Raw genomic sequence first — 17,191 nt, forward strand, 5'->3', positions numbered from 1 at the left:
CAGAGGGTGAGAGAAGAGGGATTTTATAGGAATTTCACATACTTTCTGCTTAATAGTTTTGTAAATATTGAATTGCTGTAAAAATTATTTATAGGTAATATTATTTATATGAACTTCAAATAGGCAAACTAATTTATGTATGATTGAAATTAGTGTGGTTATGCTTGTACTAGTTTACTGAGAAAATTCCGGCACTGTGGAAAATGTTCTATTATTGTCTTTTGATGATAGTTACATGGATATATACGCAGAATTTTATTGAGCTACATAGTAAAATGTGTAATTATACTTCATGTAAATTATGCCTCAATACAAATAAATAATATATATAGAATAAATCAGTCACTTTCTTCAAACTGCACACAGTGTCTTGGAGATTTATTTATATGAGACTATACAAATAAGCAGCAACTTGATTATTGGCTAAGAGCACATTATCAGGCACCAAAAGTCTGAATTCAAATCCTGAATTTGAAACTTGTTAAGCTTGGATAAATAGTTCAGTCTGTGACTCTTGTCTTCTGTAAAATGGTGAAAATCATAGTACCTGCTTACCTAGTATTGATGTGAGGATGTAAATGAATATAAGTAAGGTATTTTGAGCATGGAGGGACGTATAATAAGCTCTCAATGTATGTTCATCACTTAGGAAACAGTAGTTATTCAATAAATACTTTGTACTTATGCCACCCATTCCTAAAAAATTTAAACTTGGTTTTCTTTAAGATATTTGGAGTTCACAACATGAGCCACCAACACAGTCTTCTATGCAGTGTGACTCGAGAGGCCCTTTGCATAAAATAGTTCCCTTCCCATGTTCCAGACTCTATATCTCACTGATTAATCATTACTGATTTTTGGCAATACGAATGGAGTTTTTCTATAGAAAAACACATTTAAGGCCGGGCACAGTGACTCATGCCTGTAATCCCAGCACTTTGGGAGGCCGAGGTGGGCGAATCACGAAGACAGGAGATCGAGACCATCCTGCCTGACACAGTGAAACCCCATCTCTACTAAAAATACAAAAAGTTAGCCCGGCGTGGTGGCTGGCACCTGTGGTCCCAGATGCTGAGGCAGGAGAATGGTGTGAACCCGGGAGGTGGAAGTTGCAGAGAGCTGAGATCGCACCACTGCACTGCAGCCTGGGCAACAGAGCGAGACTCCGTCTCAAAAAAAAAAAAAAAAAAGGGGGAAAAAGAAAAACGCATTTAAATTGGTACTATTAGTAAATTTCCTTATTTTTTAATTAAAGATTATGTATTGAATGTCTAGAATATACAAATTAGTATCCTACATATGTTAGATTATGGGGGCAGGGAGAAGATTTTGGAAAATAATTTTATTAAAAATAAAATTGGATTTTCTGTATCTGCATTGTCTATCTGGTAAAACCCTCACTAGCATTTTAATAATTGTGAAATTTATTGATGATTGCATTGATGACCAAGGTTCAACATATTGATTTTTTATCACGGGAAGTGGCATAAAAAATAACATAATCTCTTCTAGATGAAAATAATAAAAATTTGAAGTTTACTATTGTCCTTTTAACTGCCTATCTTGTATGTCTGAACCCTGCTGAACATTTGTGCTATAATCTCACTGTAACTGTCTCTTTCAGAATCTTGAATGACCTTAACATATTTATCTAGACAATTTCCTATTGTCAACTGCAATATTTATTGGAACACTATTATGACAAAGAATCTAAAATGAAAAATCAAGCTATATAGGGTTTATCTAATATTTGGAAGGCCTGATGACTTTAAAAGCCTGATTCTCCTTAGACAACATGAATGTGTGATTCATAAATATTTCCTAACAATCAAAGAAACATATGCATATTTATTAGGAATTGATATGGTTTGGCTCTGTGTTCCCACCCAAATCTCTCCTTGAATTGTAATAATCACCATGTGTTAAGGGTGGGATGAGGTAGAGATAATTAAATCATATGGGTATTTTCCCTCATGCTGTTCTCATAATAATGAGTGAGCTCTCATGAGATTTAAAGGTTTTATGAGAGGCTTACCCCTTTAATTGGCACTCATTCTTTCTCCTGCCACCCTGTGAAGGAGTGCCTCCCACCATGATTGTATGTTTCCTGAGGCCTTCCCTGTCATGCAGAACTTTGAGTCAATTTAATTTTGAGTCAATTTCCTCTTTTCTTTACAAATTACCCAGTTTTGCATATTTCTTTATAGCAGAATGAGAACAGACTAACACAGTAAATTGGTGCTGAGGTAGTGGGGTGCTGCTATAAAGATTCCTGAAAATGTGGAATCAACTTTAGAACTGGGTAACAGGCAGTGATTGAAATAGTTTGGAGGGCTCAGAAGAAAACAGAAATAGTTGGGAGTTTGGAACTTCCTAGGAACTTGTTGAATGGTTTTGAACAAAATGCTAATAGTGATATGGACAATGAAGTTCAGACTGAAGTGGTCTCAGAGGGAGATGAAGAACCTATTGGGAATTGGAGCAAAGGTAATTCTTACTATGCTTTAGCAAAGAGACTGGTGGCATTTTGCCCCTGCCCTAGAGATCTGTGGACTTTGAACTTGAGAGAGATCATTTAAGGTATCTGGTGGAAGAAATTTCTAAGCAGCGAAGCATTCAAGAGAAAGCAGAGTGTAAAAGTTTGGAAACTTTGCAGCCTGATCACATAATAAAAAAGAAAAACCCATTTTATGGAGAGAAATTTAAGCCTGCTGGAGAAATTTACACACGTAATGAAGAGCCAAATGTTAATCACCAAGACAATGGAGAAAATCCCTCCAGGGCATGTCAGAGAACTTCACGGCACCCACTCTTATCACAGATCTGGGGACCCAGGAGGGAAAAATGGTTTCATGGGCCTCCTACTCTATGTAGCCTCAGGACGTGGTGCCCTGCATCCCAGCTGCTTCAGCTCCAATTCTGGCTAAAAGGAGCCAACATACAGCTCAGGCCATTGCTTCAGAGGGTGCAAGCCCCAAGCCTTAGTGGCTTACACGTGGTGTTGGGCCTGTGGGTGCACAGAAGACAAGAAGTAAGGTTTGGGAACCTCCACCTAGATTTCAAAAACTGTATGGAAATGTCTGGATGTCCAGGCAGAAGTCTGCTGCAGAGGTAGAACCCTCCTGGAGAACTTCTGCTGGGGCAGGGCAGAAGGGAAATGTGAGATTGAAGCCCCCACACAGAATCCCCACACAGAGGCACTGCCTAGTGGAGCTGTGAGAAGAGGGCCAGCATCCTCCAGACTCCAGAATGGTAGATCCACTGACACCTTGCACTGTGCACCCAGGAAAGATGCAGACACTCAATGTCAGCCCATGAAAGCAGCTGGGAGGGGGGCTGTATCCTGCAAATCCACAGGGACAGAACTGCCAAAACCTGTGAGATCCCTGCTCTTGCATCAGCATGACTTGGATGTGAGACATGGAGTCAAAGTAGATCATTTTGGAACTTTAAGATTTAATGACTGACCTATTGGATTTGCATGGGGCCTGTAACCCCTTTGTTTTGGCTAATTTCTCCCATTTGGAACTGGTATATTTACCTAATACCTGTACCTCCATTGTATCTAAAAATAACTAACTTGCTATTTTACAGGCTTATAGGCAGAAAGGACTTACCTTTTCTCAGATGTGACTTTGGACTTGAATTTTGGGGTTAATGCTAAAATGAGTTAAGACTTCGAGGGACTGTTAAAAAGGCATGATTGTGTTTTGTAATGTGAAGGCATTATTTTTGGGAGGGCCAGATGCAAAATGATATGGTTTGGCTTTGTGTCCCCACCCAAATCTCATCTTGAATTGCAATAATTTCTATGTGTCATGTGGGGGCAGGACCAGGTGTAGGTAATTGGATAATGAGGCTGCTTCCCCCATGCTGTTTTCATGATAATGAGTGAGTCTCAGGAGATCTGATGGTTTTGTAAGCATCTGGCATTTCCCCTGCTTACACTCATTCTCTTTGTTGCTGCACCATGAAGAGGTGCCTTCCCCCATGACTGTAAGTTTCCTGAGGCCTTCCCACCCACGCAGAACTGTGAGTCAATTAAATCTCTTTTCTTTATAAATTACCCAGTCTCGGGTATTTCTTTATAGCAACGTGAGAACAGACTAATGTAGGAATTTAAATAGTTATATTTAGGTTACTATCCATTTAGCAAAAATGATTATATTCCCAACCTTAATTAATATCTCTCTCAAACATGTTTCTTAATATTTTCCCTGTTGAAAATTAAATTTTTATTTTTTAAATAATGCTTCAAGATATAGAATACAGAGCATCCAATAAGAAATATCAATTTAACTCAGTCTTACCTAATGGCAGAGTTCATAGACACCAATGAATATTTCCCTATATTTAACTCCTGTTAGGAATGTTAATATGTTTTATTCAGTATTTTTATGTCAAAGTCATCCTAGTTATGCTTATTCTACAGAGATATATGTAAACTAAGAAGCAAGAGCTTACAAAAATTTCTATAGTATTTGTAACAGTTTATTAACAAATAAACAATTTATTCTCAACAATATCAAGTTGCCATGTTGCTTAACTTGTTCAAGTTCATTCAAATCCATTTACTTTTCCAAATGTCAGCAGTAATCTAAACTGTTCCACATCACAGGCTGCTGACAGTTGGTATGTAAGATAATAAACAGAATTGTATTCACTTGGGCAGTAAAATTCATAGATTTTTCTTTCTATGGGCCCAGTTATCACATAATTTAGAAATTAGTTTGTCACTCTGATTTTCAATTCATAGAGTTAATGTAATTGAACTGAGCTCACAGGTGTCAAGAGAAATATTAACTGTATACAAACTGGTATGTAGGCCAGTGAATTTTATTATTTCATAGTAGAATATATGGATAATTTTTTTAAAATATGATTTACCTGACAAGAAAGCTTTCAAATACCATTCCCATAATGTGATTATTTTATATAGATGGTTAAGAAAGTGAAGTTTGCTTTTTCAGGAGGATTTTGGCATCATGAGACACAAGCTATCAATTCTTGCAATGCTAGCTTTATGAATTCAGATACCAAAAAAGAAGAAAACCTAAAATGTTTTACTATCATTTGCAGAAAACATTGGCATGCAAATAGAGAGGAAGCATGCAAGTAAAGACTGAATTAGTCACTGATTTTGAATCATATCCTGTAGCCATTTGTTTAGGAAACAGATGACAGAAAAGTGCAATTGTTCTGACCTCTCCAGCAATCTCTTTAAAGGTATCTTTTCTCCCTCTATTAATATCATGATGGAGCCTGTTGCTTTCAGAGAATTTCAGTCAGATAAATAAATCATACTAGGATGTTCTTAACTTCCTGAATTTCCTTCAGTAATTTCTTTTACATATTGTAAAGGACCCCAAGGTGTGAGCAGTGAAAACCTGGAAGACATGAATCTTAATTTTATTCTTTGATTTTCTTATTATTTATTCTTCAATATATAGATCAGCTGTCAACTCATTCTTTATTGAAGTCTTCATTTTTCTCATTTCAACAGTACAAATCCTATCCTAAGATACCACAGCACCACTATTATAATTCCATTGCTGTATTTATCACACCATGTTGTAGTTCCTTCAGGAATATTCTCAGAAGCTAAACTTTTCTGATTCCAATCTCAGTTTCTGGGGAAAAGACAACTGAGCATCTTTTGTAGTAACTGTCAAATTAAACTCTTTCCCTGTGAATATTCATATGTTTTGTTGCCTGTTTCTCTGACTGTTGATAACTTTTTAGGTTTTAATCTAGAATTTTAGGGGAATAAACTCCATCCCTTTTACCCTTTTACTATCCATACCTTTTAATTTTACTCTATAGTTTTTACTTAATGTAGCATAGTGGAGGTTCAAATATTCTTTTATATGTTTGCCTGATTTTACAGATAACAAAACTAAGCCACTCAAAGGCTAAACATCTGCACTGAGTCCCAGTTTCCTCATCTGCAGGAATGGGGATAATTCTTACCTAAAGAGATTAATCTAGGAATATTTCTATGTTTGGTACAGTGCAGTGGATGTAATTAAATACAGACTAGATGGTTAAATTATTTTTGTGACAATTTCTTAATAGCTTCAGAAAACCTCAAATTTACTTCATCTTTACTGAAAAACTTCAGAATGTTTTCCAAAATATTGCCTTTCTCATTACCATTTGTATTTATTTGTCAATTCAAAAATATCTTACTGACCTGCTTTTTATGGAAACGAACCTCCCCAGGCTGTGGACACTGCTGTGTTTTGCAGAATCCTCCACGATAATCATGCCACATCCATGTCTACCTTGCCACAGGTGCAATGTCTATGCAGTCTTAGGTTTGAGTTCACTATAAAATTAATGGATGGAATGGCAGAAATCATATAGTAACATGTACCTTTCATACCTTATTTTTACATTTTAATTATCTTATTTTTTTCTCAAAGGCTTTTCTTGTATTGTCAACTAAATTGTCATTATTTTCAAATAAAGAATTGAGAGCTGATAACACAGATTAATAAAGTTAGAGTGCCTGGTATATGCTTTGATTTTACACTTCTGTATTATAATGCACTATTAAAATGAAAAATATCTATATAACTTTTTTCTGCAAATCTATTTATTCCATTAGATTGTAATTTGTGGAAGAGCAGATACTGGGTATATTCAGTTTATAATAAGATCCTAACCTATGGCCTGTGCTTGGGCGTATAAAACCTACAACTATTTTATGAACGATTTTTTTTTCTCCCACATCATTTGCACCCCTTACATCAGCCTGTCATATGTAAATTATTAATGAAATCATGAGTGTTTCTTTTATTTCAAACCAATCCATTGCTGTATTCAGACTGCTAAAGCAAAATAAGCAGAAGGCTATTATTCTGGGGTTATTTCTGTACCCAGAAGCCTCATGCAAGCAAATCAAAACATGACTTAGAAGCATTCCTGTTAATGATTAATTTGGAATTAAGTTTCAACAAATCACAGATGGCCTACCAACCATTTGGTTATATTATTAGTGACTTCCCATCAGATCATACCCAAATAAGGCCAACACCTAGGCATAGCCAAACAAGTAATTTATTTACTTTACTTCCTCATGTATTCTATAAAAGCTCACTTCCTAGGATACTGGAGTAGAGCTCTCTGAACCTCTTTCGGTTTTAAGTGCTGCCTGATTCATGAATTATTCTTTGTTCAAATAAATTCTGTTAATTTTTTAAAAGTTTTCCTTTTAAGTCATTAATCCTTATCTTTCTTTTAGTCTTATTTACTAATTGTTCTCTTTAATTATTTTATATTATGTTGGTTCAAATATGTGTAAAACTAGTATCTACATGCAACCTAGCAATGGATCTGTAATTTACACAAAGAAAAATGATCATATTGGTTCTCTTTATCAAGGTTAGAGAATGCTGTAAAACAGATTTATTTATTACCTATTTATATGTGTATAGGTATACATACTTGCCCGTTTTTAACACCTTTTTATTAAGTACACAACAGAATTCCTAATTTATAATGCTATTCTCTCTAAAATATTCATCTATATATGCACCTGCATGGCTGACAAACCAGTCATGACTATATTTTCTCACGATCTGAGAACTAACATATGTCCTCAGCCAATGAGAGCCAGCAAACATTGCCTAATGGACACAGCTGAACAATGTCAGTGAATGCATCATATTGTGAATTCTCTCATTCAGTGAGTGGTACTCTCTTCTTTTTTGAGACAAGTGTTGCTTTTCATTGGTGGTCTCACTTTCTTCTGACCTGGGAAGAGTATTTCCTGATACTGGGAGACAAAATGATTGAGTGGTAGTACTATAGAGAAAGAATGGATGGAAGAATGGATGAGTGTCAATGTTAAAACACTAAATTTAGAATGTTTTAGTCTTCTTTAAAAATCTGCGTAAAAACAGAGTAGAGGTGAGCAATTCGACAACAATGACTTCATAAACATTAGTGTAGCCCTAGGAGACCAGTAATTACATGAAGTCTTTATTACATTGTTGCTACACTGAAGCATATCATAACTCACAGGAATTTGGAGATGAAAAAGAATGAGTTACAAGGAGGCTGCAATCCACTCTCCCCTTTTATGCCCAAGAAAGAAAAGAAATGACCCATTCAAATCCCCTTATAATCATTTAATGAGCCCTCATAGCAAACACATAAATTTTATTTCCTGGCAGAAGGAGTCTGTATCTATAGAATTCCTTCAGTGATATTTATCTTGTCTGACTACATTGCTTATTGAAAATAAATCTTCAATGTATGGATTTATATGGGCATTTCTAGTTGTAGAACATCTGAACAGCTGTGGAACTAAATAAGTGTAATATGGAGCCATTTCATAAAGAAAATGATTACATTTGAGCTAGTAATTTCACTTAGAAATGTAAAATGTAAACAAGAAATGCAACCCAATGTTAAGGTAAAGCACTCAGAACTGCACTGACAATCTCAAATTTCTCTATTTTTAACATGTTTCGATATTGCATCTACCTTTTGAATTAACAGTATAATCAGAGGAACTATAATTTCTGTAAATGCGATTTGGCAATTCTGCTCTTTGTGTTTCTGATGTAAGATACTTGGAAGGCATCTAGTTGGGCTTGTGCTACAGGAAACTCAGATGGAATTGGTTATGGGAAGAATTTTGTACCCTCCCCCATATTCATACGTTGAAGTATCAACCCCTCAGTGTCTCAACATGTAACTGTATTTTGAGGTAAGGTCTTTAAAGAGGCAATTAAATTAAAGTGAGGCTTTTAGGGTGGGAAATTAATCCAATATACTTGGTGTTCTTATAAGAAGAATCAGAGACAATGGGGATGGTGCATGCAAATAATTGGGAGGTCATTAGACTGAGACAGTCCCAGGGTTTTAGGTTCCTCCATAAGCAGAATGGAGCCCAAAGTAACAGTAAAGTGAAACTACAGACTTTAGCAATCAAAAGCTCCATCTAACCTCTATCTAGGGTCTTTCCACACTAAAATGATTAGATACATTTTCTTTGTCTTCCTTTGATGTAAAAGCTTGCTGCTTATGCTGCAATAGTGGAGCATTCTGAATCTCTTCTGATTCTGAGTGCTTCCTGATACATGAATTCTTCTTTGCTCAACTAAATTCTGTTAAATTTATTTTGGCTATTTTTTTTTCTTTTAACAGGAGACACAGCAAGAATGAAGTCATCTTCAAGCTAATGAGAGGCTTTAGTAAAAATAAAACCTGCCTACACCTTGATATTGGACTTCCAGCCTTCAGATCTATGATAAAATACATTTTTGCTTGTTTGTTTAAGCCACCCAGTCTGTGTTATTTTGTTAGGGTGATCTTAGTAGACAAACTAGTAATACGAACTGGTTTGGTTTGCACTGCCATTCACAGGAATACACACTTTTTCTTAGAAGCATATGTATTTAACATGGCACATCATCAATGATTAAGCTCAAGGTTAAAGTTTCATGGAAGCTTGGAAATTTAGAGATAGTCCACTGTTTTACAGATGAGAAACAAAAGCCACGAAAGCAATGTGTATAAATCGTGTGTTTCTAAATATCAGGGATTTGCGATAGACCAATAATAAACACATGTCTTTCAAACTCATGTTCTAAATATTGAAAAAATAAGGTTAAAAAAAGTAATGGCACATGGATCCCAAAATATCATCTCTATTATGATTAAAAGCTATCTAGAGAATGTAGTTTAGTGGAAAGAAATGGGCTTGCTAAATGCATCCCAGAATTCATGATGCTACTTACATTCTCAGAACAGTGCTTGCCCAGGGCAGACACACCCCAATCACTCAAAGTAGTAGAGTTAGATTTTTCTCTTGAAGGAGAATAGAATGCTTGAACTTTATGTGAATCTAATACTGAAGAGATGGAAAACAAAAATATATGGAGTTGAGCCACCTTGACAACTTCTTATAGCATAATAAATTATTTCAACATGTACTGGATTAAGACAACACTCACTTATTTGCTCAGGAATATTCTTTTGGGGTGGAGTTCACTGGAGAAAGATTACCTGGAATCCCAGTGGCATCAGCTAGGACTAAAACATCCAAGATGACTCCTTTCCTAAAATGGATGAAGCCTAGCAGTAATGATGACTGGTCAGGCATTTGACTGTCTCCATCTACACAGTCTCTTTGTGTATCTAGTTCTGGTTTCTTGCCAGTGTGGAAGTCTCAGTTTATTCTGACTTATTAGCTGGTGGATTGCTTCCTCCAGAGTACAAAAGTAGAAGCTGCTAGGCTTGCTTAGTATCTGGACTTCAAAGTTTTAGAATGGTATTTCTACTGTTTTTGTTTGTTTGTTTTAATTACAATAGGCATAGAGCCAAACTAAATGCAATGGGAGGGAAAACAGACCCTACCTCTTGTTGAGGGTATGATATGAACAAACTGCAAACTAGTTTGTGATGTGAGAGATAAGATTGTGGCAGTTTTTAGAAGTATGATCTACCAAGTGATCCTCACATGCCAGGTTTATTTGTAACAAATTACAATCAGGTAAGTCACACTACTTTACCCTATATGGAATAAGTAGTGTCAGAGAAAAGCCACATATGCTAAAGTAAATGGGCTTAACCAAATATGACCATAATCCAAATGTAGAAGGAAAATGCAAGAGTGGAAGAGAAGAGTTTTCTCTTAAAAATATTAATTTCTGTTCAGGCGCAGTGGCTCACGCCTGTAATCTCAGCACTTCGGGAGGCTGAGGCGGGCAGATCATGAAGTCAGGAGATCGAGACCATCTTGGCTAACATGGTGAAACCCCATCTCTACTAAAAATATAAAAATTTAGCCGGGCGTGGTGGCGGGCGCCTGTAGTCCGACCAACTACCCGGGAGGCGAAGCTTGCAGTGAGCCTAGATCACACCACTGCACTCCAGCCTGGGCAACAGAGCAAGACTCCATCTCAAAAAAAAAAAATTGAATTCTATAAAATTTTTATTTTGTACATTGTTTAATGGTTCATTGTTTTGTTTTTCATTATGATTATCATTTTTGTTTGTTTTTTTGAGATGGAGTTTTGCTCTTGTTGCCTGGGCTGGAGTGCAATGGCCAATCATGACTCACTGCAACCTCAGCCTCCCGGGTTCAAGCCTTTCTCCTGCCTCAGCCTCCTGAGTAGCTGAGATTACAGGCATGCACCACCACGCCCGGCTAATTTTGTATTTTTAGTAGCGACAGGGTTTCTCCATGTGGGTCAGGCTGGTCTCGAACTCCCTACCTCAGGTGATCCACCAGCCTCAGCCTCCCAAAGTGCTGGAATTATAGGTGTGGGCCACCACACCTGGCCAATTGTTCATTGTTTGACAGTGAATATTAAAGGAAATAAAATATTTTTATTTAAATTACTGCTGCATAGGCCTCATATTTGTTGAACATCTACATACTACACTTTTTCCTGTCCTCTGAAGACATCCTGTATGAACTCCATGATCTCAAAGCTTACAATTTAGTGTGGGGGATGGGGTGGGGGAAGGGTGCTTATGAAAAATAAGTGGAAAAAAAAAGGTCAAAAGGACATTAAGGAAAAGGATTATATTTTATATTCTGAATTTAATTAAATTTAGCACAGAGCCTGTCTCAATCAGTCTGTGAAACTTCATAATTCATCAATCCCTATTTTTCTGTTGGAAAGAATTATACGTATGTGTTTCTCCATAACAGTACTGAGCCCTAATATGCACAATTTATCTATTTAAACCCTGATTTAAATGTTATTTTCTAAAACTGGAAAGCTAAACCTCTATGTATAATAGCACATGTATGTTTGGTAAAGATAAAAATCATATGCTGCTTATCAGGAAATACAAACCTCAGAAGGCATGTTTACCTATATAGGGAATCACCTCTCTGGGTCATATTGACCTACCTATTAATAACTATTACTGTTGACTTCAGTTTTCAACAAGCCACCTTGAATTATGTTAATTGATTTTCTTCTATTTTTTTCTTTACTCCATTCTATCTTGTGACAATTTGTATCCAGCATATAGTACCCAGCAGGTCTTAATAGCTACTATGTTTAGCATGATTGGTATGCCAAAGGCACTATGTAATATGCTCTGACTCTCTTATATTTTTTATTTTATTTAATACTGACAACAATTTCTATAAAAGCAACAAAAAAAACTGAGACTTAGAATTCATGGCTATGACCATATTGATAGAACTCTATGTGACTGAGCCAATATTGGAAACCAGGACTGGCCCATCCCATAACTTTTGGTAGTTAATCAGTGTCCTCTAATACTTAACTAGTGTCCTCTAATACTTAATGACATGCTCTAAATTGGATATTTGATGTCTTTTTAAAAGTCCAGACTGGTTGCTGTCTATTACAAAATTCTCCCTGTTCCAGTTCCACTAAGAAAGGCCACTGAAATATTTTTCTCAAAAAATATTGCTTGAGCTCCCTCCAACTTGGCAAAAATAAAATAAAACAAACATAGATAAATAAAATTATCCTTTGGTATTTGAATATTTATGTAGGCAGTACTTAATCTTTGTTGAGTTACAATCTCCACAGAGCATATGAAATAAACAAAACTATAGACAATCTTGATATATATTGCATTCAACTCCAGAAGGGCCACAGACATTCTGAAGCTTGTTTATAGCATTCATTCAAGTAATGTTTTCTAAAGTGTTATTCGCACAGTCCAAATTAAATAATATATCAACTCATGCATTGTTATCTAAAGATATTTTAAATTTTATATCCATCAATTCTGATTAGATAAAAGGAGAGACAGTTTGGTGTTACTATATCTTTATCATCTTAAAAATTCAGTTTTAACTAAGTGAAACTAGACCTCAGGCTCGAAGCCTTCAAAGATTATCTATCTATAATTTAATAAATTTCTTGTTTCATAATATTGTTTTTGATCATGTTATTTGCATTTTTGGTTATTAAGCACCAGAAGATTTTTTTTTTTTTCAGACAGAGTTTCATTCTTGTCACCTAGGCTGGAGCACAATGGCAGGACCTTGGCTAACTGTAACCTCCGCCTCCTGGGTTCAAGTGATTCTCCTGCCTCAGCCTCCCAAGTAGCTGGGATTACAGGTGCCCAACACCAAGCCTGGCTAATTTTTGTATTTTTAGTAAAGATCGGGTTTCACCATGTTGGCCAGGATGGTCTTGAACTCGTGACCTCAGGTGATCTGCCCACCTCAGCCTCCTAAAGTGCTGAGATTACAGGCGTAAGCCACCACCTTTGGCCAAGCAACAGAAGATTTTTTAGGCGTGGTTTTAAGAATTTTCATAAATTATTTCACTTATCATCAGTGACCTATGGCAGTCATACAAAGTTTCCTTTTAAATATTTAAATATGAAAAAAAAGTTAAAGCTAGAAGTTGACATAAATGTTTGTCAAAACATTATCAATGTGGTAAGTAGATTACTAAAACTTGGGAGATATTTTCTTAATGACTGTCCAATTATTTTGTATAAAATAATTGACCAACCCTAGATAATTTGTTCTTTTTTATTATAATGTTAGTTTTCACCATTCTGGAAGAATTGTGTCTAAATGATGGAAGATGATAATTAGCTACATGTGAAGGACACAGTGTGTGTGCTCCGTGTTACTACTGTAGATTGCATCAGTGATTGTCTAGTTTTAGTTATGTTATCCTCTTGAAAGAATTTGAGGTACAAGTAAAGTTGACTGGAAGTGATGACGGAATATTTGTGACTGATCCTCAGATAGAAACTGAGGGAACATAAATCATATTCTATCTCACCATTCTTGACACACGTGCCACTGTTTGCTAATACTTAGTCGTCTTTATTTTTACTTTCTTGACAGTATTACATATAAACAGGTATTTACATAGAAATGGGGAAATCACTGGTTGTCAATAGATTCCCATAAATCTGAAATAAAGTCATTTGCTTATAAGAAATATGTATATATATATATATGTTTTTTTTTTTTTTTTTTTTTTTTCTGAAGTAGTGCAATTCATACAAATGCACTACCAAGGCTACCATCATAACACGAAGTCCAGGCTAACTATCTGGAATTAGATTGTACTAATACGGAATAAGAATTGCTATTATCTTCTTCGGAAAACATGTAGAATGACAGGAAAACAAAAACAGAAAAGAAACATATTCTAGAGAGAAAGAAGAATATAAAAAAGAATGAATGTTTTGATAATGATCACCTTATATTTGAAAATCATAGCAAGTTATAGTTGTCCTTCTTGTTCATTAGATGTAGTATACAGATATGTTAGAAATAAACACATTGAAATATCTTCTCAATCAAAATTTCATGATGTTAGTAAATGTTCTCTTTCATTCTTCCCTTTTCTCCTTTCTAACTCCCTGAGATATGCTTCTCCTCTTCCTTCCTTCCTTTCTTCCTTCCTTCCTTCCTTCTTCCCTCCCTCCCTCCCTTCACTTCCTGCCTTCTTGCCTCCCTTCCTCCCTCCTTTCCTCCCTTCCTTCCTTTCCTCCCTTCCTTCCTCCCTCCCTTCCACTCTTCCTCCCTCCCTTCCTTCCTCCCTTCCTCTCTCCCTCCCTCTTTCTTCCTCTCTTCCGTCCTCTCTTCCTTCTTTCCTTCCTCTCTTCCTTCCTCCCTCCCTTCCTTCCTCTCTTACTTCCTCTCTTCTTTCCTTCCTTCCTTCCCTCCTCTCCTTCCCGCCCTCTCTCCTTCCTTCCTTCTTTCCCTCCCTCCTTCCCTCCCTCTCTGCTTCCTTCCTTCCCTCCCTCTCTCCTTCCTTCCTTCCTTCCCTCCTTCATCTAGGCTTCCCATCCTCCCTTCCATTTTTTCTTTTTTCTTTCCTTTCCTCTCCCTTTAATTTCTTTTCTTTTTCACAAATATGTTTTAGGCATTGTTATTTTTCAAGAAAGCATTCTATAATGTGGTAAATAAATATAAACCCTCAAGAAGCTTGAAATGTGCAAACAGAACTTAAAATAACAACATATTTAGAAATTGAAAAAATAATCACAAAATTTCTATTTTGAGATTGGAATAAGTTTCTAAAAGAGTTCCTGCCATGTGGAGATCAGTTATAACTGACAGCAGATTTCATGAGAGAGCTTGCATTAGGTTAGAGCATGAGACCTCAAACAAAAGTTCTACAAAGGAAAAGTATGTTGGAGGAACTGGTATCTCAGACAAGAAAGCAACTTTATAACAGACAGTGATAGAGGAAAAGTAGACAATATTCTTAGAATTGAGCATAACGTTTTGTAATAGTAGGCGTATAAAATCCTGCATATCTATTCTAGCTTTCAGTAGAATCTTGTGAACTGATAATTTTAGAAGTATATTCTTTACTCATTACCTTTAATCAAATGCTAAAAAGGGGTAAATTTCTAATTCTTTTCAAACAGGTAGCTAGGTATAGGAAATATATAAAGACCTTACATATTCCTGATTCTTTCTTATTTTTTAAGATCTTATATAAATTAAAAAATTCTAAAATAGAATTTTCGAACAATTTTACTTAGGTGAAACCATTTGACTATCTCAGTTAAAACCATGTTTCTCAATAATATATTTATTACTTTTATTTTAATTAATATGCAAAAACATTTAAAATGTATCTAAAAGGCTAAATAGATGATCACTTGCTTTAGGGAATGAAAAAACATAGACATGTTAATTCATTTTTTATATAGAGGAAGCATTTTATAATAGATTAATGTACAGACATCCTAGGATGACAGTTTTACTTCTTATCTCACTGCCATTAACACAAAAGTAGTTGGGTTCCTTTTGACAGCAGGAGGGTACATAACACATGAGCTGTTAGTTTTTTGTGCCTTTGCATGAGAGTGACACATGACACTTCTGATCACATTGCATTGGCTAAAATATGTCATGTGATCATTGCTAACTCTAAGTGGGTATATACCTGGAGAGACAAAACATACAAAGTCTTAGGGTGCTCTGCTCCTGTCTATTATAGAAGGTTAGGTATTTTTAGTGAGAATTTGTTCTACTGCTATACATTTTTATCTTTAGATATAGAAATTTTAATGAATGCCACACTGATCTTTTCCCTAGGTAAAAAGCTTTCCTCCTTTCCCTAGAAGAAAGGCATGTAGTTCAGAGGAGAGGCCTCAAGAAAAAAATAAGATACAATGAAGTTTTTCCTAGAAAGTATGTATTAATTGAAGTACCAAATCACTTGAAAGAAATCCCTTATACTCTGCCATCTTTCCCTCTGCAAACTCTTTATGGAAAAGTAACAAATGCTAATAAACCTCATTTCAAGAAGAGTAATAACCTTACTTCATTATATATAGAATTCGAACATAAACACTCTTTAAAAAAAGAAGGAAAAACACATAGCATATATCACATATATATATATTACTGTTTAATCATTTATTTTATGCAACATTATGTTTGTAATATTTATACATCCCATTGCATATACATGTATTTTGTTTATTTTTTAGCAAGGATACATTTAGTAATCTGTCATAAAATGATTTTAAAATTTGAAATCGGAGTTTTTTTTAAACTTTTATTTTAGGTTCAGGAGTACAGGTGAAGGTTTGTTATATAGACAAATTGCTTGTCATGGGTTGTTTGGTGTGCAGATTATTTTGTCACTCAGATAGTAAGCATAATAGTCAATACGTAGTTTTTCAATTCCTCTCCCTCCTGCCATCCTCCACTCTCAAGTTTGGCCCAGTGTCTGTTGTTCTCTTCTTTGTGTCCATGTGTATTCAGTGTTTAGCTCCCACGTAAAAGTGAGAACATGTGATATTTGGTTTTCCATTCCTATGTTAGCTCACTTAGGATTATGGCCTCCAGCTCCATCCATGTTGTTGCAAAGGACATCATCTTGTTCTTTTTTATGGCTGCATATTATTCTATGGTGTATTTGTACCACATTTTCATTTTCCAGTCTACTGTTGGTGGGCATTTAGGTTGATTCCATGACCTTGCTATTGTGAATGGTGCTGTGATGAACATATGTATGTGTCTTTATGGCAGAATAATTTATACTCCTTTGAGTATATACCCAATAGTGAGATTTCTGGGTTTAATGGGACTTCCATTTTAAGTTCTTTGAGAAATTGCCACACTGATTTTCACAAGTGCTGAAGTCATTTACATTCCCACCATCAGCATATAAATGTAACCTTTTCTCTGCAACCTCACCAGCAACAGTTTCTTTTCTTTTCTTTTTTTTTTCTTTTTTGACTT

The 17,191-nt window shown here is 35.6% G+C and overlaps 1 pseudogene; it reads left to right on the top strand.

Moving 5' to 3' along the window:
- The first annotated feature begins 2,417 nt into the window (after positions 1–2,417).
- Positions 2,418–17,191, top strand: part of LOC116456762 (cathepsin B-like) — a 95,739-nt pseudogene continuing 80,965 nt past the window's right edge.

Source organism: Hylobates moloch, unplaced genomic scaffold (assembly GCF_009828535.3).
Source record: "Hylobates moloch isolate HMO894 unplaced genomic scaffold, HMol_V3 SCAFFOLD_17, whole genome shotgun sequence".
Classification (NCBI taxonomy): Eukaryota; Metazoa; Chordata; class Mammalia; order Primates; family Hylobatidae; genus Hylobates; species Hylobates moloch.